Genomic DNA, 27,341 nt, shown 5'->3' on the forward strand with positions numbered 1-27,341 from the left:
AGGAAGAATAGAATGCAGAAAAAAACCCTATGGGCATTCTACTGGTTACCAGCCTCTGCTCGACATATAATGGCCTTCCAACTTCCAGGAAGATAAGCTGATGCCAGAGAAGTCTGCCAGTGGTATACTGTACCTCTCTATCCCTTTCAAAAAACATTTAATTTATTTATATTTTTGTTAATGGGGAAGAGGTATTGATTTGTAGTTACCAGCGGGATTATACTGGAAGTTAACCCATTGACAACCTAAGGTTATTAATTCCTCAATGTCCAGGTCGTTTTAGGACACCAGTTTATGGAATCATAATGATCCCATAAGCTGATGTCCCGGTGTCTGCCCCCTCTCCGCTGTCCCCTGCCACTGTAATTTTCTTGTAACAACGGCAGGGGAGAGAGGGGAGGGGGCAGAGCTCACGGGCGTGCACTGCACGCCCAGACTTCCCTCCCAACCCCCACCGGCTTCCGTAGCCAGGAAACTGGAAGCCTGAGGCTTCCAGTTTCCATGGCTGCCATCAGGGCTCTGCGATTTTTTTGCAGAGCCCCGATGGACAGCGGACAGAGAATTCTCCCTCTGTAGAGGGAGAATTCTCTGCCAGGAGCCCTATAGATGATGCGGTCATGCTGTATGCAGTATCTGTAGGGTTAACTCTCAGCACCGGAGTAAAGATAATACCTGGCAACAAACAAGGTAGTTATGTTAGGGCCATGTTCCCAATACAGAAACGTACTTTCATTTAGCAGCGAAAGGCAGCTGTCTATTGATAATGATGGCCGCAAATAATGATCATTATCAAAAGACTGTCGCCTTTCCACGCTAAATGAAGGCACATTCCCCTATCAGTTAACATAAAAGGGGCATGATAGCTTCTTTGTCAGCCTGTGGACACACATGGGGCATTACATGCTGGCTAATCATAACATGGTTGCTGTACACAATTTGATTGCCTGAAGCCATCATTTTTTTCATATATTAAAGGTTAATCTGATATTCTTGAAAGAATTGTTGTCTCTACATTACCTTAAGGATTAGTGGAACTTTAAGCATATAATGGAGTAATGTATAACATGTCATCCAATCTACCTCTAAAAAAGAGATCTTGACAGTTTTTCACAATTCGCCATAAACTCGTTTTCCAAGCACTGCTATAAATTGCATTACAATTTACACTTACTAAATAGTGCAGTAGTGATCTGTGAGATACATAGAGCCACACATTTCACATTGTTTACTGTAGAATTATGTTACAGATTTTATGTCCACATTGCCAAACATGGTAAGATGCTGGTACTGTGCTGGGTGCCGACAGATCAGGGATTTCTTGAAAGGAATACCACAGACTTGAAACAGGTGAATAAACTGACATAAGTCCCTTTAAGGGCTTCTCCAGTGTGGTATTAAAGAGGACCTGTAGTCAAACAATCAAACATTTTAAGGTTACTACCATTAATTAGTTTAGGATGCCCTGATTACACACCTTCAACACTTAGGGTATATGCACACCATGGAAATCACGCAAATAACTTACCGTGGATTCCGCCACTCATCTCCACCAGTCCCATAAACTCCATTCTATGGTCAGGTGGATTCTGCCGTCCGCCCAAAGAATTGACATGACAATTCTTTGGGTGGACGGCGGAATCTGCCTGCGCATAGAATGGAGCTTATGGGACTGGCGGAACTTTGCGCAATGGTGCGTGTGTGTGCGTGTGGGGGGGGGGGGGGGTCGTTTTAGCGACGGAGTCTGCTGGAAGTTATTCGCATGATTTTTGTAGTGTGCATATACCCTTATGGATCTGGGAGAAGGTTATGGGGTCCATAAGGTATTTCTGGTTGCCCCCTTCTTATATGGAGGCACAAGAGGGTTTTTACTCACAAAACAGTATAAACAGGATCTATGAGAAAAAAAAACAACGGGTTCCGGCTATATTCAAACAACATACTTTTTATGAAAAGAAGGTCCGTTGCTTTCAGTTTTCGGTTCAGTTGTTACTTCAATGCAGTGGCGTCGCTAGGCTGAATCATTCGGGGCCCAAGCCCCGAATGATTTCAGCCTAGCCCCGAAAGTCTTTTTGATCCCGCCAGCGCTGAAATAACAGCAGCCGGGGCCTGTAATAGATCACTATCAGAGGCTCCAGGCTGCTGTTACTTCAGCGCTGGCGAGCCGCGGGAGCGGGATCGGCCGGCATCACTTCCAGATGCCTCGTGACGTCACCCCGCTCTTCATTGGACGGAGGACGCTGCACGCTCTGGCCTGCCTGCGCTCCAGGGACGTCACAGCCGGCTGTAGCGGGGCCAAGCTTCTGCCCCGCCGCGCTCCTCCACCTCAGGCTGCAGCTCGGGGTGAGTATTGTAGCCCCGGGGGGGGGGGGGGGGGGTTCTGGGGGTGGCAGTGTAGTGTGTGATTCCAGGTGGGGGAGTGTGTGGGGAATAGTATTGGCGCCCGGGGGGGCGGGGTCTGGCGGTGTGTGGGGATGGTGACCAGGTAGTACTCTGTGTGTGTGTGTATGGGGGCTCAGATGGGGGTTAGTAGTGTGTGTGTGTGTAAGGGGGGTTAGATGGGGGTAGTAGTGTGTGTGTGTATGGGGCTCAGATGGGGGTAGTAGTGTGTGTATGGGGAGGTCAGATGGGGGTAGTAGTGTGTGTATGGGGGCTCAGATGGGGGTAGTAGTGTGTGTATGGGGAGGTCAGATGGGGGTAGTAGTGTGTGTATGGGGAGGTCAGATGGGGGTAGTAGTGTATGTATGGGGGCTCAGATGGGGGTAGTAGTGTGTGTGTGTGTGTATGGGGCTCAGATGGGGGTAGTAGTGTGTGTATGGGGAGGTCAGATGGGGGTAGTAGTGTATGTATGGGGGCTCAGATGGGGGTAGTAGTGTATGTATGGGGGCTCAGATGGGGGTAGTAGTGTGTGTGTGTGTATGGGGGGCTCAGATGGGGGTAGTAGTGTGTGTGTGTGTATGGGGGGCTCAGATGGGGGTTAGTAGTGTGTGTATGTGGGGGTTAGATGGGAGTAGTAGTGTGTGTATGGGGGCTCAGATGGGGGTAGTAGTGTATGTATGGGGGCTCAGATGGGGGTAGTAGTGTATGTATGGGGGCTCAGATGGGGGTAGTAGTGTGTGTGTGTGTGTGTGTGTGTGTGTGTATGGGGGGCTCAGATGGGGGTTAGTAGTGTGTGTATGGGGGGGTTAGATGGGGGTAGTAGTGTGTGTATGGGGGCTCAGATGGGGGTAGTAGTGTATGTGTGATTCCAGGTGGGGGAGTGTGTGGGGAATAGTATTGGCGCCAGGGGGGGGCAGGGGTCTGGCAGTGTGTGGGGATGGTGACCAGGTAGTACTCTGTGTGTGTGTGTGTGTGTGTGTGTGTGTATGGGGGCTCAGATGGGGGTTAGTAGTGTGTGTGTGTGTGTGTGTGTGTGTGTGATGGGGGTTAGATGGGGGTAGTAGTGTGTGTATGGGGGCTCATATGGGGGTAGTAGTGTGTGTGTGTGTGTGTGTGTGTGTGTATGGGGCTCAGATGGGGGTAGTAGTGTGTGTATGGGGGGTCAGATTGGGGTAGTAGTGTGTGTATGGGGATTTGATGGGGGTAGTAGTCTGTAGGGGGGTCAGGTGGGGGTAGTGTGTGGGGGAAGTGTGTGTGTGTGTGTGTGTGTGTAGGGGGGGGGGGTCAGGTGGGATAGTGTGTGTAGGGGGCAGGTTTATTGTAGGCAGAGGGGGAACTTTATTACTATGGTGGGTACAGTAGGTGCTATATTACTATATAGAGGGCACAGCAGTGGGGGCATTTTTACTATGGGGGACACAGCAGGATCATTATTACTATATTTGGGTGCACAGCATGGACACTATTACTGTATGGAGGCACAGCAGGGGACATTATTACTATATGAGGGGCACAGCAGTTGGCATTACTACTAGATTGGGGCACAGCAGAAAGCATTATTACTATATTGAGGCACAGCAGGAGACATTATTACTATATTGAGGCACAGCAGGGGACATTATTACTATATGGGGGCACAGCAGGAGGCATTATTACTATATGGAGGGCAAAGCAGGAGACATTATTACTATATGGGAGCACAGCAGGGGACAATATTACTATATGAGATCATAGCAGGGGACATTACTATATGTAGGTACAGTAGAGGCATTTAACAATGTGGGATGGCACAGCAGGGAGCATTATTACTATATTTGGGTGCACAGCGGGGGTATTCTATACGGGAATAATGCACAGCAGGGGGTATTCTATATGGGGATGCTGCACAGCAGGGGGGTTATTCTGTATAAGGAAGGATGCTGAGCAGGGGGGCTATACTATTTGGAGGCACAGTTGAGGCCTATAATTTATGCAGACACAGAGGGAAGGGGGGGCTACAACTATGTGGGGGTAGAGAGAAGGCTTATATTATGTGAGCACAGCTAGGGCATATAGGGCACAGAGGAGACCTAATTTCTGTGTGTGCTGGAGCAAGGAGCCTAAAATGTTTTTCCTGGCAGATTCTGGAGAGAAGGGTTATGGCTGGGGCCGAATGGAAAAGAAAGAGAAAAGTGAGCGAATCTGATCAGAGAAGACGTCAACTGTGAGTCACAATTTCAAATACTAGCCTATGTGATCATCTGTTTAAAAGAAAGTTATACACACACACACACATTATATATATATATATATATATATATATATATATATATCGCGTGTGTGTAACGTCACTGCAGAAATCAACTCAGGGGGCCCGTGCCCCGGATGTTTTAAGACCCTAGCAACGCCCCTGCTTCAATGCAATTTTTGGTCAAATTTTTATTTGACGCCTGCTGTTAATACATTGTGTGAACATAGCCTTATACTGTATTAACCAGCGACATGCAGACAGCCTATGGGTCAATATTAAAGATCAGTAGACACTCCATGTGTTCCCTTGCAGAGCCCATGTTCACAGTAGTGCAGTGGACATCAATCTTTAATGCAGCAATATTCACAAAAAACAAGTCAACTTTGACTTATACCTAACAACTCAATGGATAACAGCTGATCATGTTGCTTATTTCAGTACCATACCTAGAGAATCAGCAGATTGAGAAAATCTCAAGTTTTAGTCCATGTATACATCAAGCTGACAACTTACAAATCAGCTTACTACTTGTAAGTACCATAGATCAGTTGTAATGCAAATGTTAGGATTTGCTGTTTGCTTATACCCACTCTATGGGCTCAGTATATTTGCACTAGGATTGTCTCTCTCCCCTGAGGACTTTCGCTTTCAGTCAGTCTACTTATACATCCTCTAAGAAGTTCATAGCATCCCCAACCTTCCTTTGACTCTGCATCAGGTCCTGTCTGGAGATAGAGCCGCCCACCATAGAGCACAGGCTGCACACCCCTCCTAGAACACACTCCACAAAAGAAGGAGGGAGCAGGGCACAAGTCCTTATTCTAAGGTTCATGCTTCCAGTCTTCCTTGTTCCCTATCTTGGATCACTGCTCTCAATATTTCTAAAAGGATGATTCTGTATGACTCTGAAATGAAATTCTGCTTCAGACTTTCCTCTCCTTAAAGTACCAGACTTGACTTGTCTTTGGAATATTCTGCATCCGGCTCTGGAGCTATTCAATGGATTTGTCTTTGAATTTGTACTTATCATATATGTGTGCTTCCTCCATGTGGATACACTTATAACTGTACACAAAGGATTAAAAACACTAAATCACAAGAGGAACCAAAAGTAGTTCAGAAGTTTACAGCAAACATCCCAGTTACTGATTCTATTATCAGGAGGATGGACTGTGACAGACTTGTGTGACAGTGCTACAATATTGCCACCAGACAGGTACGGTTACACTTTTTTGTATTATTATTATTATTATTATTATTATTATTATTATTATTATTATTATTATTATATTAAATTAGTTTATCTGTTATTAATACTTTATTTGTTTTCTGTTATTAATACTTTCATTTATAAAACATTAAGTCCATACCTTACCATATAATACTATACCATAAATATATTAATTATGTCCGTATAGATAACTTACTGGATTTATCATGGTTATTTTTGGGACATATACAGTAATATTTATTGTTTGAAGCAACTGATAGCAATTATAACATCTCTTTAATGAATACGTATAATTTATGTAAGTTTATCAGTGTATTTTTTAAATAAAGGTTGAGATACAAGTGATGGGTAAGGTGCAGTTTTATTAGCAAAACTATAAAGACATTAACAATTAACTTGAATCTGCACAAAACTATGTCTGTCCCTTCGGTGAGGTAGCCAGGTAATCAATATTGGTGCACATGTGATGTCTGAATGACTAGGTTCACACAATGAGTGAGGTTAGTGGTCAATGTATAAGCGAAATATTGCAAATGCACTATGGGAGTGTGTATATATATATATATATATATATATATATATATATATATATTCAGTAACTATTATTAGCCAAATGTTTGCTTAAAGAGTATAATTTTATTATACAGTTGGTTGGTCAGGGCAATGTACCTTTTGTGTTATAAATATTTTTTTTTTGCAAGGCGATAACAGATGTATATCATTGCAATGGCATATAGTTTCATACAGCAGGGCATACATTCAGTAGACCATTTAATATGGTCCCGCCTTGATTGACCCCAAAAGTGGTGTTCCCATTAGCTACACAGGTAGGTGGTTAGGTGGTTGGCATACAAACTGAGCGATCTGAGCAATATTACATACTGTATGACCAATTTCCAAAAAGGCACAACCACCTATGTGTGCTGCAGTAATGGAGCCTGTACATAGATAGAAGATAGATAAAGTCTTCTCATGCCCTGACACCTCCTCAGGTGGACATACTGTATCTGGATAAGGAGCAGTGTATGGTCTGCTGCACACCATAACATTAGCAGCTGTGATACTCTATCAGCGTGTGTGTGTGTGTGTGTGTGTGTGTGTGTGTGTGTGTGTGTGTGTGTGTGTGTGTGTGTGTACCAACTACTGTAAAGTATTAAATAACGTTAATCACTGTATTGTCCTCTTATTCTTAAAAAAAATAAATAGACACCAAAAACGTAAGATGTGAAAAGAAAAGCAGAGGCACTGATTTAGGAATGGAAACTTCTATAGATTAAAAAACATCTCCCTTTCTATTTTTTTTCTTTCAGTGAAAGGGTTAACAGTATTCATTAGAGCTCAGTGAAGTAGCAGAGTTTGCTAATGGGAATCATGTGTCAGTGAGGGCTATGGCAGGCAGGGGGCAGGTGTGTCCATACTCTGACTCCTTCCAGACAGAGAAATAGGATAATAAAAGGGGATAGTAGGAGGAAAAACTTCCTTTGCTGCTTATGTAGCTGGTTAAGTCATCAGCATATCAATGTGTTGCCGTACTTTACTCAGTTGGAAGACGTCAGGAACTTCTGGCCAAGTCATTCCACCTCCTGCTGTATTAAATCAAACGCCTCCTAAATGTGTCAGGACAGGATTAAAAGATGACATTACCTATAGGCAAGGTGACCACCGGACCTCCCCCTTCTGAGAAGGCAACTGTGGAACCACATGGCAGCAAGAGTCCATATACCGCTATTATTTCTATTACAAATGTCACAATCCTCACTGGTAAATAGAAGCTTCGTGATATTCCATAAAAGAGTCATATTCCACCATTTGTCTGAAAGTTCATTAAAAATAATGACAGTGTAATATGATGACGTTTGCAAACACTATCCTATTTAAAGGGAAAGTTCACCTCTGTTGCTCCCATCAGTTGATGGTTATATCAGGTTTCTCCTAAATGAATATATATATCATACCTTACCTAGGTCACTAGTCTTCAACCTTTGGCTCTTGACCCGTTTCAAAAAGCCAAAATGAAGACCACTGCTTTAGGCGTTTTGGGTTGCGGAGCTTATATACACACATATATATTATGGCTCAGAGTAACCTTTCTGTTCAAGTTATAATAGCATGAGGTCATAGTGTACCTCTTTATACTGTACATCCAGCAGGGGTAGTCCCACCATTACAACGTAGGGGATAAGTCTATGTCCATGGAGAGGGGGGGTAAAGTGACTGCTGGGACCCACTGTAATCTCTAAAATAGTGTTCTGACTCTTTTGTAAGAATTTATTGTTTATGAGAGATGCCAGAGGTAGGCAGCAACCATAGACAATATATGGAGCTGCAGTACACATATATGACCACCGCTCTCTTCCAACATTCTTGAGATTATATGTTTATATGCATATACATATATGTTGTGGATGAGGTAGAAATAATCCTTTCTAATACTATCAGTCACCAAGGAACCTTAGCCTATAGCGTTATATAACACACAGTGAATGATTTATTATCGTGTTGCACAACAATAAAAGGGTTGTCTCATAAAGCTGCTGTATGAATGGATGGATGGCGGAATCTGCTTGAACATAGAATGAAGTCTTTGGGACAGGCGGAGATGCAAGCGGCAGAATCTAGGGAACTTCTCCGTGCGGATTCCTTAATGTGAACACACCCCTATTCAGCTTTGTCAGAATAGGAGTGCAATTCAAGTGGAAATGCAAGCGGAATTTCAAGCAGAATACAAGCCCCATTGACTTTTATAGGATTTTTCTAGCAGCGGATTTGCCTGGCGCAAACTTTCCTGTGTGCGCGAATGAGCGGAAAGCCCATTATCCAAAATAGAATTTTCCATATTTAACGGACGAAATTTCAAGCGGATTCCGCTCACATTTTGACGTGGAATCCACTTAAAACTACACAAGAATTGCTTATACCCTAAGTAAGAGAAGAATCTATGGCAAAACGACTGATAATTGAAGAAACATTTATAAATTTCTCCATACATATCACCGTCTGTAAGGACACATGCCCCCCAGTATGTGAAGCATAAGAATTAATTTCACATGCCTGAAAAATATCTGAAGTCATTGAATTTTCTGCTAAGTTTGGCCTGGTATGAGCTGTCTGTTACTGCCAATGAGTCTTCAGTGGAATAAAGATGTTATTGATGGAGCAGTGATCCCTGTAATAAGCTCCATTACAGCTGAACCTTCACATGATAGATGAATAAGACTGTATGGGTGGAGTGGAGGTGCCCGCAGTCCTACATGCTGATTAGTCACAACCTGGCAGGCAGCAATAGTTTAGGATTTCTACCATTTCAGAACTTGCACTGACAATGTACTGATCAACTCCACAATCTGATCTGTTCTGTATTACTTCATAGAGCTACACATACAGTATACAGAATACTGTCTGCTATATATGTGACAATGCTGGATGCACATTCGTAAAGTATTGCTTAAAGTAGGTTTCATCAGGCATCTCTTTTTGAGAGACAATACATGTGGCTATTCGGCATTAGTCTGTAGAAGACAGGCATATTCAAACATCATCAAGATGGCATAATAAGTTAGCCACAATATGCATTTAAAGGGAATGTCAGGTATGTGCCAGGTACAGAGCTGCAGACACAGTAGTGATGCTGAGCTACAGCATGCATGCCTCCACCCCACACCTCCCCCTGCCTTGACTAAATGAGGTACAGGACTGGAGGCTGAATCCATTACATCATTCAGTCAAGAAAGGGAGGGTGTGGGAGGAGGCGTGCATGCTGTGGCTCAGCATCTTCTGTGGAATTTCAGCTTTCAAATGGGCAAATCAGCAACGACAAAAGCATCATTAGCTTTATCGCCCCATCATATATCTTCCTGTGTCTGCAGCTCTATACCTGGTATGGACCTAACATATTCTAGATAAAGCTTCTCGACCTTATGCCAGCTATGTTTTGCACATAAAGTGCATACCTCTTAAATAACAGTGATATATGTATTCATTACCTTAGCCATACCCCATTCTCTTGAAACTTTTTTTTTTACTGTAAGGCAAATTGTCTTTTTTCTATGCAATTTGCACATTTTTCTTAGTTATTTTGCTCTTCAGCGGCAAAGCTATATGAGCTGCACAGAGCTATTGAACCCGCATATCTGCTCAACTCTTAAGTACAATTTGGGGGAGATTTATCAACCATGGTGTAAAGAAAAAAACTGGCTCAGTTGCCCCTAGCAACCAATCAGATTCCAACTTTCATTCCTCACAAACTCTTTGGAAAATGAAAGGTGGAATCTGATTGGTTGCTAGGGGCAACTGAGCCAGTTTAACTTTACACCATGTTTGATTAATCTCCCCCAATGTTTCTATAAACTATGCAATGGTCATTCCCAGCTGGATGCGTTCACGTCCCATTGTCCAACTCTGTCCTTGTGTTGCATCACTGGATGACTGTATCTGGGCACACTCTCGTGCTTATGTATGTGCTATATGAATTAATTAATGCCCCCCCCTTACTGCATCTACAGTATATACCTGTGATAAAATAATACCCCTGTCAAGACCTCCAAAAAAATTCAGAGCCCAGGCCAAATCCCTAAATTGATCCAGACTGAAGACCAAACCCCTATAGCCAAACTTTACACCGACTCCTAAGTAAATTCAGACTTCAGACTAGCGCTCTCAACACATTGGACCCCAGATAAGACTCCTTAAAGGGGTATTCCTGTAAAACCTGAAAGGATACAATAAAAAACAAACTGATGCCTGGATAACCCTTTCAATAAACCTGTAGTGTGCTTTCAGGTTTTTCCATCCAAACTCTGGATACCCCTTTAATTGTAGTTCCCAGCCCGAGCCACAGACCATAGGCCACATTTTTTTTTCCCAAATATTAATTGAAGGCACACACCTGAATCCTAACTATACACCTCAGGCCAGGTTAATGAACAGCAGTCAGACCTAAGACCAAACCCATTATACAGTCTTCACCCTAGCAGCATTAGGAGATTGTAACACCATACATTACATCCTAGCATCATGAGCATGGTAAGTATCATGAGGGAATGAGCATGGTAAGTATCATTTGTCATTATTTATTGGATAAACCCAATCGATTACAGCTCATTAAGGAAAGAAGGCCTTGTTATTTTGCACCCCGATCCCTATGCCCCACCAGGTCACTGGCTGCAAATTAACTACTAGATGTGACCTTCTCCTATCAGAAAAATGTTGGCCCTACCTGGTTGAAAATAGTAACTAACCAGAGTGCTGATTTGTTGCCATAGAATTTTTTATTCTATTTTTTTTTTTTTTTTTGCATGGGGCAAAATTTAGTGAAGACCAATGCAAATACAGTTTTTGACACCACCTTGAAAATAGACCAATGTAGCATGTACAGTTTATCATACTGACATTCCCCTTTCTGCAGATTCCTTCACTGTAGTGATCTTTGTTTGCATAATATCAGTCTGGATTTACTTTTTGGGGCACATTTGTTAATAAATTTGGGTCATTAGTTAGAGATGTTTGCACGATAATCAGCGCGTTCCTTTCTAGCACTTTCCTTGAGGTGGGATTTGAGCCAAAAATTTGCTGCAGGAATTAGTAAATTAATTGAATTTACAACTTTGACTTTGCCAAATATGTATGTATATATATATTGCAAGAACCCCTAAATCTCACAAATAAATTGCACTTTTGGTGCAGTAAATCTATTCTTAGGTTAAAGAGGTGCAGGTGCTAAGTTTTTTCAAATGGAGATATCAATATTGGCTAAGGCTACCATTGTTGGCTTAACCTGTCACTGACCACACACCATGAATGCTTAGCACACGGTCTTTGGCTTACATTTTAGTCTAGTCACTGCGCCTAGTATCACAGCTGCACAAATAACTGCAGCAGAAGAAGGAGATGTCTGGATGTCAGTGACAGCCACAAGCTCTTAGTCCAGGTGCATATTCAGTGGATATTGCTGTGGGTTTTCCTGAGGATTCCTCACAGACTTCACTTCTATACACGGAGGCTAAAATTACATATCACATTTCTGGCACTTTTCTGCCATGGCTGTTAAATTGGAACTGATATAGCTTTGGCTATTCCATGTGATCCATGTTGAAATGCATGTGAACCTTTTCTATATCATGTGTTTGAGGTTGCAGGAACCCCGTTCATATGCATGGAATGTGGATCATCATTGGATTTCACATGAATTTAATCTCAGAATCCACAAAAATCCCAGCCAAACCCAACCTATGTTATCAGGGACCGCTGTAAAATCTGCTCTGATTTAAGTGGGGGAAATAGTCAACTACATGTGGATGGGATGGGGAGAAATCTTAGCAATCCACCACATGTGGATCTAGACTGATGATGAACCTCTTGTCTTATTCTCCTTATGTCTATCCCACAGTACTAATGCCAGGAACATTTTCTGAAAATTTGTACTCGTAAGTAATAAGTTTCACACCAGAGACATGCAACTTACTTTGGCTAGTGACTGGTGATAGTGGTTACTGTGGCCTGCCGATTCTCCAGAGGCTACATATAGTAAGTGCATCACTGGAAATGTAGATGGTAGCTTCATTCAAGGCAAAAGTTTGTTTTTTAGCTTTTGCCCAAACTGGTTCACCCGACTACTACAAAACCATGTACAGCGAAATACTGGAGAAAGACAAAGTTGAGTGTAACTTTCATATGCATTGGTGATAGCTAAATACTGCGCTATTTTGTAAAAAATTAAAGTGTCACTGTCGTGAAAATTGTTTTTGCAGAAATCAATAGTCCAGGCGATTTTAAGAAACTTTGTAATTGGGTTTATTAGCCGAAAAAATGCATTTTTATCATGAAAAAGCAGTTTGAAACTCTCCCCCCTGTCTTCATTGTTCTCCTATGGAAAGAGGTAAATAAAACACCAAAACAGGACAACAAAGAGTTAATCTACAAATACCTCACCCTTTATCTCCTTAGGGTAGCTCACACGTACCGAATCTGAAGCGGATTTCACGCTGCGAAATCGGCTGCAGATCCTTTAGTGTAAAGCTGAATGGGTCCCATACACGCTGCCTGTATGGGTCCCGGGCCCCTTTAACCCCCCTGCCGCCCACAGCCCCAGCCCGGAACATACATTACCTACTCGGTGCCGCGGCTGTGTATGACGCTCCCGGCTCCCCTTGCTTTCCATCAGCCAATCAGTGTTGGGAGCATCACACACAGCTGCGGCGCCAAGCAGGTAATTTATGCTTGGGGGCTGGGGCTGCTGGCGGCGGGGGGGGGGGGGGGTTATAGGGGCTGGGTGTCATAAAGGCAGCAGAACCGCTACGTGTATGGGACCCATTCAGCTTCACACGACAGGATCCGCAGTGGATTTTGCTGCAAACTCACAGTGTGAAATCTGCTGCGTATCCGGTACCTGTGAAGGGAAAACCCCAATATAACTGTAAACTAGCTGAATACCCCATGTCATCAAGCCTCTCACAATAATACACAATACAGAAACGTGTTACATTGATTTAAATGAGTTTTCTCACAACCCCTAGATTCAAACTGGAACCAATGTGTCTCCTCTTACTTCATGGTTTGGCGAGTGGTGGGGGTGCAAGGGTAGTGAGTATGGGAAGCAGCTCGGCATCGATGTGTCGCCCACTGAGGTAACACACATATGTAGGGACAATCCATAAGCCATGGAGATGCGTGTGATACATAGAAGCTGGACAATGAATACTTACCAGCTCCTAATGTCCCTACCACCCGAGTGACGTCACAACCTGGCTACAGCTCACAGAGCAAGGAAAGGTTCTCAGAAACTTAGGTAGTGAGCTGCCTTACTCTACAGTAATAGAAGGGGGGCCAAATGCTAAACTAAGCAATTTTATGAATGCGAGCTTGACAAAATTGCTTAGTTTTGCATTATCTGTGATATATTAAGTGTTTTACAGATGGGAATACCCCTTTAATTAAAAGTTGTGGAGTTCCGAGGACTGGGGTAATTCATGGTGTGAAGTTTAGCTTCTTTAGCTCTGATTATTATTCAGATATGAGCTGATATTATTTTGGAAAGTTGTTGTTTATGGACAGATATAAGTAAAAATCAGTCAACTTCCTAACCTGTTACTGCTGTATATGTAATAACTAAAAACAGCAGCACTCCAGTGAAAGAATCAGTAACATTTCTTAACCCTAAATATTCAAGCAACATTTCAATTCTTAGAGTCTTTTTCAAGCATAACTTTAATATTTTGATAAATCGGTTCAACCTGTGGAGTATAAAAGTGAATTTTTTTTTTCTTTCAAATACAATAGTTTCAAAATGTTATGGTGTGTTTACACAAAGATGTGTCTGAGAGATTTTTGAAGCCAAAGCCAGGAATGGATTTGAAAAGAGGAGAAGTCTCAATCTTTCATTTATGACCTGTTCCCTGTTTAAAGTCTGTTCATGGCTTTGGCTTCAAAAATCTGTCAGATAAATCTCTCTGTGTTAACGCTCTATTATATAAATTTGTAATATACTTCTATTTAAAAAATATCAAGTCTTCCCATACTTTTCAGCTGCTGTATGTCCTGCTGGAAATTTAGTTTTCTTTGGAGTCTGATACAATGCTCTCTGCTGCCACCTCTGTCCGAGACAGGAACTGTACAGAGCAGGAGGGGTTTTCTATGGGGATTTGCTGCTGCTGTAGACAGTTCCTGTCTCAGAAAGAGGTGGCAGCAGAGAGCACTGTGTAAGACTGGAAAGAAAATACAATTTCCTGCAGGACATCTTGCAGCTGATAAGTATGGGAGGACTTGAGACTTTTAAATAGAAGTAAATTACAAATATAACTAGTAATAGATACGTTTATTATCCTTTAAATTATTCTGCCAAGCCTCTGCAGTGTAATATAGTCTATTCTAAAAGCTAAAAGGCTCTTAAATACTTAGAATTGAGGCTATAAACCCTACCAGGATTTTCCATGTTAGATAGCCATAAATTAGCTTAAGCATTTGAGACCATGAAGTATGAGAATCCCAATATTTATAGCTGCGGATCATTTACTAGGACACAATCTTAAGAGGGTAAGCTCTACATACCACAGTTCAAAGATGTTATTTACAAGCAAATGCTTGAAACCTGACGACCTCCAAATCATACCATCAGTGACCGGCCAGATGTAGGAGAATGTATAGAACATGTACTTTACTCTTTACCAGAATCCTCTTTAATTCAAATTAAATGTCAATCACATCTATTCTGGTTTGATCTTCTGCACTGATTCACTGGTTCTAAACATCCTGGGGAATTAGGGTCACACTGAGGAATTGGTGCCGAACGGAATCCTCGGTGCGGACTCCACTCGGTGCCTATATGTAAGGTATAGGGCACCTCCATTCTCTGTGGCTCTCCGCTCAAAGAATTGAGTCTGTGATTGGGATTCCACTCAGAATTTCGGCAACAATTCCTCGGTGTGAACTGACCCTTAATCACAGATTTTCTGTTCCTGTAGACTTGCTCAAGTCTTTCTGTCTGTTCATGTTATCACAGACAGACTTGATAACATACTCATCCCTTTGTAGGGGCCATACCATCACTCCCAGGCCTCCTTGTTCTTCTTGATGCTGGAGATACTTCTTAATAATATTGGATGTATGTTTAGGGTAGTTATAGAATAACAATTTGGAGCTAATAAGATGCCTCCCTGACGGGTGGCCTCCTTAACCTTCCAAAAAGTACTGTAGGTTAAGATGAAAGCCTTAAAGCATCACTGTAATTTAACAAAACTTTTGACAGTTTGAGGGTCATAACGACATTTAAAAAAATTTGTTGGGGTCCATGTCCTCAGACCTCGACCAATTGATAGAATGAGGTAGGCGAAGCACAAGGCTGAAGTGAGCTCTCTCTTCAGCTTTCTGCTTTCCTCATCTCACGGCAGGGTACCACCTCCATAGACCTACTATAGAATCTATCTCATGCAGTGAGACAGGGAGGACAGAGAGTCAGGGGAGGTAGAGCTTAGCTGAGTATTTCTTACGGCTCATTCTGAACATACAGACCCTGACTAGTCAAAACTTTTCATATGTCTTTATGACATATCTTTTTTTAAACTAATGAGTTCTTTAACAGTGTATAACTATATATATATATATATATATATATATATATATATATATATATATATAAAGTTTATGTGAACTGATGGTTATATTGATTATCACTATATTTATAGCATGGTGGCTTAGTCGTTGGAATTGTCACTTTGCAGTCCTGGGGTGCACCATCTGCTAGTTTGTTTATTTTCCCCATTCCTTACTTCTGGAATGGCATTGCATGCACCCCACCAACTCTGTGGACCAGAAGTCACTTTCCTTGTGCATAACAATAAGACTAACAGTGAGCTATTCATAGAAATGCATAGAAAAAGTGACTTCTGCTCCACATGGTAGACACTACGTTATTTGCATAGACTGTGAGCTAAGTGGGGAAACAACAAGATGTACAGCTATAGCCATGTTTATCTTAAGTTTATTAACCTGAAAAAGCAATGGGCTGTACTGGGATATCCTAGATCCGGCCAGGAACTGAGGAGTAATTCTTAACATAGATTTGGGTAATTAGGTGAGATATTGTATTGCACTCCGAAAATGATCTACCCATAGACATTACTACCAGGAGAGAAAAAATGCTGAGCACTTATTTAAACGTTATGCAGGCGCTGCAAGGCTGTATCATGTCAGTGACTTTATGTTGTCATCTGTTGAACACATTGATTATATAAATAGTAAATGATTTTGTGAAATCGGTTATAAATAGAATGGAAATATATTGGTGGATATTTATAGAGGCTTTAGACCTTAAACTAACTTGTCCCCTATCCACAAGATAAGAGATTGCGGGGGGTCAAACCTCTGTACTCCCCAGCGATCTCTGTATTGGCCCCCGGGTTCTTTGTTTTTATAACAACCACCAGCACGGTTCTCTGTAATGGCTATATTCATTCCCTACGGAGAGAGCACAGCACTCGTCTCTTTCCGTCAACTCCATGGAGAATGAAAAGGGCCGCGGGCAACATGCCAGGGGGGAGGAGTCGGAAGCGGCTGGCGTACGGAGGCCAGACCCCCCCAAATCTCTTACTTGTCCCCTATCATATAGTTAGATTAAGGTGAAAGACCTATTTAAGTAAAATACTCTGGTTCCAATTGTGCTAAAAATGCACCGAATCTGTAATTTGTATTAGACACCTTTTATGACTTACAAGACAAAGGTCTAAAGAAAGAAGGGGGGTATTAGTGCCCCAGATCCATTAGTCACATGTCATTCTTTTAGTGCTAAATACTGTAGTAAAATAAGCCAGACAAGAGGTCACATAAGGAAGACAAAAGCACATCCAGCACAAAGTGCCAAATCTATCACACAACGTAAGTGACTGTGATAAATTTGGCGCATCTCTGCCTGCCTCGTCTAGGTTTATATTGTCTAAATTTAAGACAGCATGAATAAATCTTCCCCACTACCTTCTTGACAGGTATGCAGTAACTCGACAACAGATGCTGCCGTAAGAATGCGTACCAACTGGACTAAACAGTCCTGCTGGAAACAGTAGCTCACTGTTGGCCATCTGGCAGACAGTTTACGAGAAACCAAAACATTCACTGTTAAGTAAATGATCCTGGGGTTTAAGGAGCTGGATGTGTCTCTTCTCCTGATTGGCTGTAGCCATTGTGAGAAAGGGTATATGGGAATCTTCAAAGCTGGAATATTAATTTGGCAGTGAGTAGCCATGAAGAGGTGCAAAACCTATGACAGCCACAGAGTTCTAAGGATATTATGTAACACAGGGTCACTATATAGTCTTTCATGTGACTATAGCTGAGGTGCAAACATACGTATATATTTACCTTGGAATTCAACCAGTTCACTCCATATATATAATATACATCTGGAAAACAGTTGATATATTTCTGTGAAGCTCTCGGCAAATGCTAGCTGTGGTTCATAAAATGCAGGGGTCGTATACCTACTATATCACTGTATTAAAACTTTTAATGAATGGAATTTTTCAAGTCTTGACCATTTTTAGGTATTTTTATGATTTGTCTGCAATCGAATAGTAAAGTGTAATGATACAACAATAAGGCAAATTAACAGCAACAGGAGATGAAGAGGATGCAGTTGCACAAGGGTCCCTTTGCCTGTTGGTCCAATAGACTCATAAAAGCAGGGCTTATGTTGCCATCTCTCTACAAAGGTAAAAATTTCATTGGTGTAGATTATTTGGAGCCTGTACAGTGCGACTCATGATAAAAGACAGCATTAGTGTCGAAAAGAAAGTCCCCACTTAATGTACTCACAAAAACATTGGGAAAGTAAATAAGGTCAATGATTGGATTTGAGCCTATACAATTTCCAACCTGTTGGAATTATGAAGGTGTCCTCACTCTCATTTACCGTTATAGAGCAGTTGTCAACTCTATTCTCAGTGGAGAAGTCACATCTCTTCTTAGACAAGTCCAGCTTCGAAAGAGATGTTAATGATAGTTGTAGGTCCCAGAGGTGAGACTCTAGTCTGTAAGGCATTTACAACTTATCATATGGATATGCAAGAAATAATTTAGAATATCTATTTAAATGGGTTGTCCAGGGAAAACATAATTTGCTTGTGGGTGATGGAACAAAATAAACATGCTATACAGCTGCCACCCTGATGATTCTAATCCCACTCTCGTTCTTCTGGGTTAAGGCCCTGTTACACAAGGCGATTATCTGCTGCTATGGCCTATAATCATCTTGGCTAATAGAAGACAACATGTTGAAAGTTCTACGATCACAATAGAAGCAATATGCTGCCGCCGTTCTGAGCAATAGGAGCGGTGGCAGCAGACCACCACCATCTTCTATGTGCTGCAACGACGATCACCCAGGCAGCCTTTCCTCCCCCCCGGCTCTTACCTGCTGGCTGCCTTTGCGTGTAACAGCGCAAGAGAGCGGGGTAGGAGGAGCAGGCATGCGCTGACCTGAAAGGTCGGTGCTCGCTTGCTCCTCTTAATCGCCCTGTGTAATAGGGGATTTACTGTAACTGACCTGCCCTCACTGCTCAGCCAATCAGCCAATCAATAACTAAGGTTGGACAGTGCTGTGGCCACTGAGAGGGTCAGTTCCTGTGGGGTTATAACAACACAGTATACAGAATATGCAGAGACCAGGAACATAGGTTTGCCAGCTGCAGGGGACCAGAGGAGGGGAGTATACCAAGTTTATTATATTTATACTAACCCTACCTATGGAGCAAAGTTTTGTTTTCCACAGACATTACTGGCCTCTCTGCCTGTCAGTCATCCCCTCTGAGCAATGCTGACAGGCATAAATCAATGACTAGACATGGGCGGGGAGCTGCCCAGATGACCACATGCCTGCCTCTGCCTGCTGTGCGTTGGCGGGTTAAAATTTAATTTTCTCCGGTATAAAGCTTGTGTTGCAGTTGCTGCTTATACGTGCCATGGACTGCACAGGAGCTTTATACAGTGCTCCTGGGAACCAAATATGCCCAATGGGTAAGTTCACACAACGTCCTAAAAAAAAGGAAAAAGGCATCCGCTTTTTTTGTTTAAAAAGACGTCCGTTATTGCATAATTTTAAAATGCTTAAGTAAAATGCATTGAAGTCTATGAAATAACAGACGTCTTTTTCACACATTGTATTGAATAACAGATGTCTTTTGAGGCGGATGCATTTAATAGTGTGTGAAAAAGACGTCGGTTATTCCATAGACTTCAATGCATTTTAGTCAAGCAAATGAAAATGATGCAATAACGGACGTCTTTTTAGGACGTTGTGTGAACATAGCCATAAAGGGATTTCTTAAAGGCTCCAAATTTGTTCAAATCTACAAGAGCAGTTGCTCTTTAGTGGCTTTCAGTTTTGGCTTAAAGAAGGGGCAAGGAACCCCCCCCCCCCCCCTCCCCCCATGATGTCCATAGTACAGTCAAGATTTGCACGTACTGTAATTTGTTATAAATGGAAAATAGAAAACTGGGAATAGATTTTATGTGTGGATAACAAGTTTTATCCCAAGCAGCGCTGATATAATCAGTTATGAAATCTCCTGTAATGTAGAACTAGTCCTAAATGCCAAAGCTTCACTCTTTCATTATCCCCAGTCTTTCATCACAGTAATGTGGGCTTAGTGGATACCGTCTCAGGTGTAATAATAAATGTGAAGAAATAAACTACAAATGGGAGTTAAATGTTCAGTATTATGGTATCATTTGGCAGGAATGTGAAATAAGTTATTTTTACCTTTGTTTTAAGTTAGGGAAATAAAATTTTCCTTGAGTTAATGTTTTTATAATGAAATAATTAAATGTATAAAATATATCAGTTACATAGGTAGCAAAATTGTTGGAGTAACAAGTGTTTTATTGCAGATTATAGGGATGTTAACAGTGGCTAAAAAAAAAAAAAAAGTGTGAGCCTGTGAAGATGTTTTTACTCTTCTTGATTATATCTATGCGGCTTTCATAACTTTAAATCCTTCAGGATGTATAGTTTGTATATTTACTGCTCAAGAATGTACAGTACTTCCATGTAACAGTCCTATGAAAATACTAGCCCACTCATCCAGCTTTGGTTAATCAACCTTTTTATTTGTCTAAGGCAAGAATTCCAGCCTTTAGTTTCCAGATCAGAAGAGTCTGAGGCCATGTTCTAACATAGCAAACATATCCACAATATAGTATAAATTGTAAAGGGTTTTCAGTTTTTCTTTTCTTTTTTTTTTTTAACTGCCGTATTTTGCAGTGATCTGTTGTAATTTTGACTAAAAAAATACCTGCTGTATTTATGTTCATTATTTGGATGGTCGTAATCCATTACAGCTGGAATTCTACAGGGTGTGTGCATTGCCAGCTAAGGCTGGGTTCACACTGCGTTTTTAGCATAACGGATCCGTTTTTTTAGCGGACAAAAAAAATAGTGTCAGCAACGTTTTTGTGTCCGTCAAAAAAACGTATCCGTATTGATTTTATAATGGAAGTCAATGGAAAAACGGATCAAAACGGATGCACACAAATGCATCCGTTTTTGCAATCCGTTTTTCATCCATTTTTTCTTTACAAAAAACGGATGAAAAAAAACGGATTGCAAAAACGCCGTGTGAGCCCAGCCTAAATCCCTAATGGCTTCAATGGAGCACATTATTACATTGAAAATAGAGCTGTATTTTGATATCATAATTGTGGCTGTATTTTACCTCTATTCTATAGTGTGTGAACATTAGCCTTAATCTGAAGCACTACATGAAATGTGGACAGACAGTGTATGGTGGGAGGTCAACAGTTCCATGAAGACAAGCCAAAGAAAACTGTCGGCTCCTGATTAAAGGGCTCAATACAGTGAAATCCTAGGTGCATTGCCCCTGGAAAATACAATTATGCAAAGAGTCTGTGAAGCCTCATTTAAGATGACTAGCCAGCTATTCTTTCAGGGATAGACCCAGCTAAGAGGTGGCTGCTGGTAGGAGACCACCAAAACCACCATGTTAAGTGGCCCTTTAAGTGGCATGGATAGATACCTGTTTTTGCTTTTCCCCAGTCATGTCCTTAGACGTAAATTGAGCTAGATATTGACTGAAAGCGCCACTTAATATGGTGGTTTTGACTGTCTCCTACCAGGAGCCACCTCTCAGCTGGACCCATCCCTGGAGGGATATCTGGCTAGTCCCGTGTTTCGAGACTCTTAAATGAGGCTCCACAGACTCTTTTTGCATAACAGTTCCATGAGGCCCTACTATCACTCATAGGAGCAGTATCATACTGAAGTGCCAAGGGTCCACCAGAGGAATTTGTTCTTAGTTACTGTACATGTAAAGCTATTACCCCTGCCCCCTTTCTGTTACAGCCTTTACTAAGCTCCAATATTAACTCCGCCTACAGGGAAAGGGCTAAAACCAATGTGGAATTCCAGCCAGTTCGTAGTTTGGATACTTGCCCCACCCACCTGATTTTCAGTGGAAGGAACAGGAAACAGATATTGAACATGACATCACAGGAAGCAAACAAATCCCAGGCAGAGTGGTCACGTGACTGAGCCTGAGAACACAAGAGAAGTGAGAAATAAATAATCAAACTATATATAGAAAATACAACAACCACAGAAGTCAATGCAATGCTAGTTTATTGAAAAGTCCTGGAAAACCCCTTTAAGCTCTTTGTTTAAAACATTTAATTACTGTTGGTAAAGGAGTAGTGAGATTGTCTCATAACTATACAGTTATGTTTTGGCACCAACACAACTTAACTATCATATAAAGTAGGCTTAAGGGTTTATAATTATGTGTATTTGATATGCATGGAAATCTGGAAAAATTACAATTTTAATGCTTCCACTTATGAAAAGCTCAAGTATTTAAATGTCAGACCATCGGGTACAGACACTTTGGCTTGGAAATCCTTTTTTTTCTTGGCTCCTATGAGCAGAAAAAGTAAAACTATCAGAGGAATAATGTTAAAATGGCCAAATTCCAAAATAGTTATTTTATGAAGTTTAAGAAGTATGACGCTAAGCTTTACATTCCTGTCACCTAAAATCACCTAAAATCCACGACTTTAGGTTGAAATAAGAAGATTTGTGTAAAGGATTAGTAAGAAGTGCCAGTCATATGCTTCCTGGAGAATACAGGAACTGAGTATAGATTATCTGAGATATTACAGGGAAATTTAAGATTTTAACAAACAATATTCCATTTATAGCCACTTAAAATGGTTCAGTAGCAGTAGGAAAATGATAGGACCCGATTCTATTAGAACAGGCAGCAATTCAAAGCAGATTCTATGCTTTATAAAATCCTGCTACCTTTTACTATGGGATGTAAAAATATGAATTAGAAATGCATTATGATACTGTGGACCTTATACAGCATCATTAATAAACAGGATCTAATCACTTAAAGTGTTTTGCTTGTAAAAAAAAAACTTATTTGGTTAGCATAACCCTTTGGAGTTGTGACAATGTAATTTTTGTGCTGTTACTGCTGTTATTGAGGCCCTAAGGGTCCCCTTCATGGTGCTCATCTATTTATTAGTCACTATAATACAGGGGGCAGACCAGGGTGAGATTATTTGCCGGGAGCACATTTGTAGGTTCTTCCTAAGGCCTTGTTCACACATTATCTTTTTAAGTAATTTTCAGTCTTCAATTATAACCATTGAAGTCTGTGGAAACAACAGTCATTAGTTCTTATCTGTTTGGCCCCCAAACAGACCTATCCTTTCGATGGTTTATCTCCTGGCTACAGTTCTGCCATGATTTGCAAAAAATTGCTGCTTTTCTACATCAATTTTGCACAAATCAATGCATTATGACATTACCTATCCTGTACCATGAACACCACACTAGTGCGGCCATAGGTACAGTGGGCTCAGGGGGCCCAGCCTTGGTGAACAGCCCGGGGCCTATGGTAAAGTTAATCCACCCTTGGTTCTCACAATGCATAGAATAACAGTCCTTTGTTGCAGTGGCCGTCACATTAATGTTCAGGACATTTATTGGCTGCCCTGAGCTGTGCTTCCTCTTTCCTGTCCCCCCCCTTCCCGAAAGTGAAAGAAAGCTATATTTACCCCTTGACTGTTTACCACGCCCTCTTGTCCCGGCGCCATTTTGTGTCAATTCTGCCACGAGTGGGGTTCTGGCCTGGTCTTCCTCCTCTTCAGTTTCTTCCTTTGTAATGAGTGGGAGAGAAAAGGCTACTTTTCATTGGTTTACAGCTTGCTCAGCCCTGATCGGCTGTGCTTAGCATACTAAAAGCCATGTGATACAATCCAGCCAATAAAAAGGCTGCCAATGCGCACGCGCACCAGCTGCCTTTTCTCTCCCATTCATTACAGAGGAACCTGGAAGTGAACAAGAAACAAAGACACAGGCCGGAGCTGACGAGTTTCGAGGATGATGGCAGGGGGACACTGAGGGGCACAGGGCACTGGAGGGACACTGAGCATCCCTCTGCCATCATCCTCTCCAGCAGCCACAGCCCGCACAGCTCTGGGAGCCGGGTCGTGACATCACCATTTTATCCAGGAAGTGAAGCCTTAATGTAGTAGTAAATGCAGGGAAAAAACACTTTATAACAATTTCCCGTATTAAGTGTATATCAGAAATTAGTATACCTTTAATAAAATATTTGGCCGGAGTTCTTAAATCTTATTTCTGTTATGTCTTATACCAGTTTCACCATTAAGTGGGAAATCGCTTTTTCATTGTTTGAACTAAGCTATGACAACATGGAGAGAGCAAGTGGGGCTCGATATTGTGTCCACACCCCCAATGAATGTAGTAGCAGAATATTAGAGAGGTGGATGAGCCAAAAGCTATTACATATGCACAGGAAACAAGTCCTCCTGATAACCTTGTCACATGCACGGGTTACTGAGTAATGGCCACTTTCACAGAAGAATACCCCTTTAAGGACATATTTTATATATCTAGTGGCAGAATATTTATTTAATACAACCAAAGAAAAATACATTAAAGGGGTTGGCCACTTTATAATATAATTGTTTCGTATACAGTATTAGTAAGTGTACTCACTGTATATACTGACAGCAGCTCCTTGTGCACCCCATAGAGCCTAAATCAGACTCCCCTTTTCCACGCTGTACTGCCCTGCTCTGTAGTGAGTCTGTCCTTAAGATGGCCGACATGGAGAAGCATGTGACCATGCCCCACCCCCATGTTTCCAAAACTGAGCCTGTATATGTCTATGGTGAACACTGGGAGGTTGGGCATGGTTACAGAGCAGGACAGCGCAGCCTGGAGGAGGGGAGTCTGATTTTAGCTCTATGAGATACATAGGGAGCTGCTGTCAGTAAGTGCAGTGAGTACTCTTACTAATAGTGTACACAGAACTATTTTACCATAAAGTGGCCAACCCCTTTAAGGAATTAGAGAGATGTACCCATATAATGGACTTTAACCAGGTAAAGCTATGGATTTGGATTAGCTTGCTGCACATGAAGATCTCTCCTGTCAAATCTTCATCCATGTCTAATGTGTTTTTAATACCCATAATATTTAGTCATAAATAGGTAATAGGATATATTTTGGCTGAACACAATATAATATTATATTATGTTCAGTCAAAGTATATCCCATTACCTAGCTATGATTTTGGAAAATTAACTTTTCATAATTGTCTCCTGGCAACAGCTTGTTATGGATAATACCCCTGCCTTAAATACAGATCACGTTATTAGGAATTGCGTTCCCAAAATATATAATAGGTAGAGGACAATCAAGTCTACATTTCACAGTTAATAGCTCCAATTCATCAGTTTATTATGTAGACTAAAAGCATCAGCTCTAATATGACAGCAGGCTCCTACTATACGTCATTCAGCATTCCAACCCTATGACATGAATGGATACACAACTGTCAGAAACCAACACAGGTCATACATTTCCCATAAAAAATTGAGATATCTTGAGCTGTGCCATAAGTATCAAGTATACAACAACACTGGCAGAAAAAGACTAATGAAGTTTAATGAAATTTGCCCCAAACATACCTTACTCAGTAAGAAAGGGGAAAACCACATAACTAGTGATGAGTAAACTTGGCGAAAGTTTGGTATTTGACTCCCAGTGGCTGGAGAAGTTGGATTCAGCCCTAGTGAGTCCTGGAAAACATAGACACAGACATAGGTAAATTTACTCATCACTACTCATAACCTGTGCAGGAAACGTCTAGACGTTCCATATTGCTGAACCTTCTGGTTCCTTTTAAGTTCCTGGATAGTTTGTGTCTTTTTTTTAAAAAAAAATTCCTTTTCTGGGGGCCACACAAGAAAAATCTGGTAAGTTCAAATTAGGTGACCGTGGTGGTCAAACTCCGTTATAAAAGATATAATCCCCAATGCTGGGGTCACAGGTATGGTGGCATTGGAGGTGTGCCAGGTTTCCCCGTCCTATTGAAGCTGCTATTTTTCACATTGTTCTCATCATATACATATGCACTTATCACAGAACTGTCAGAAAAGGTGGGGTAAATTATGTGTCACCATGATACTGCTTGCTAAATGCAATTTTTTTTCAAGATGAAGCAGGAGATTGTTTGGATTTTGTGAGGTTCTTCAGATCCTCACACTTCCACATATTTTGAGAGTATAAGTGAAACCATTCTTTGTCTGTAAACCACATTACATAAGGAATATTTAGAATGTCAATGACAAATACTTTAAACCAGTTGAAAAGGAACATCATGTGAGAAATTGCTGCAGTGACGCCAGGCATGCTTACTAGACCATTTAGCAATATGGAGGGAAGTTTGGGTGTGACTCAAATGACGTTATAATTCTCATTTAAAGAAGTCCAAACAATCTTAAAATCTGGCAGCCGGCAGGGGGGTATTTGATCAGTAGTATGAACTTACTTCTACCTGGGCCCAAGGTGAGCAGCAGGATCGGCCTTGGGAATCATGGCGGGCTCTGTGATCTCCGGAGCTGACACATCACGACCCGGCTGATGGACTGGCCGCTCAGCCAGTCAGTGAATGGGGTGGGGCACTGCTCCAATTACTGATTGGCTGAGCAACCAGTCCATCAGCCAAAACAGGCATTTTACCCTTTTTACTTTATCACAACTCGAGGGAAAATGCCTTTCGGTGGGGGTCCTGAGGCCGGTCCTGCCGCTTACCGTAGGTACGAGGAGAGGTAGGTTCGAACTCCTGATCAAAGTCTCCCCTGCCCCTGTCAGCTGCCAGATTTTAAAATTGGCCGGATATTCTAACTACATGTCATTAAAATGTATTTATTCGAGATGAGCGAGCACTACTCAATCGAGTAGATATTCAGTTGAGTATTGTACTATTCGATAGATATATTTTTGGTCAAATATCCAATCGAAAACGCAGTAAAAATTTGATTCTCCTTCCATCATGGTTGGCGCTTTTTTTCTAGCCAATAACAATGTAGGGAGGATGTGATGGGCTGCAGAAGCATGCACGCATTGCAAGAACAGCCTCTACATTGATTGGATGGCTTACTCATGTGACCTCCAACTATAAGAAGTCAACTCTTGCTGCTCTTAGGGCTAATACACTACAAAGCACAGCATATAGCTCCATCTATACAGTGAATAGGCTGGCTACCAGCACCTCAGCTACCTATTCTCACAGACAGACAGGCAGCTGCTAATTGTGCAGAATAGGCTGCAGTAGAACTAATTGCTCCTTCATTGTAATTGTTGCAGGACAAGTTGAGGCAGAGATCTTGGAGTAGGGACAGTTAGGATTTTAAGTGATTATAGGCAGCCAAGACCCCAAAAGCCCTTCTTAGGGCTTCTACACAGCACAGCACATATATCTGTCCATACAGTGAATAGTCTGCCTACCAGCACATCATCTACAGGCAGGCAGCTGATAATTCTCCAAAATAGGTTCTCAAGACCTATTTGCTGTTACATTTTAATTGTAGCAGATCAGGTTTTGGCGCTCTGTGCTACTCATTAAAAAAAACCTCTGTGTCACATCCAGGCCGTTTCCATACATGAAAACTAATAATTGTACAGAA

General features: G+C 41.6%; 1 protein-coding gene across 1 annotated transcript in view; it reads left to right on the forward strand.

Annotated features, from left to right (window-relative positions):
* The first annotated feature begins 5,451 nt into the window (after positions 1 to 5,451).
* Positions 5,452 to 27,341, forward strand: part of MXRA5 (matrix remodeling associated 5) — a 43,948-nt gene continuing 22,058 nt past the window's right edge. Inside the window, exon 1 of the mRNA XM_069945240.1 lies at positions 5,452 to 5,822. The gene's annotated coding sequence lies outside the window, so the exon portion shown is untranslated. The remainder of the gene's footprint in view (positions 5,823 to 27,341) is intronic.

The sequence above is a fragment of the Dendropsophus ebraccatus genome, chromosome 11, assembly GCF_027789765.1.
Source record: "Dendropsophus ebraccatus isolate aDenEbr1 chromosome 11, aDenEbr1.pat, whole genome shotgun sequence".
Taxonomy (NCBI): domain Eukaryota; kingdom Metazoa; phylum Chordata; class Amphibia; order Anura; family Hylidae; genus Dendropsophus; species Dendropsophus ebraccatus.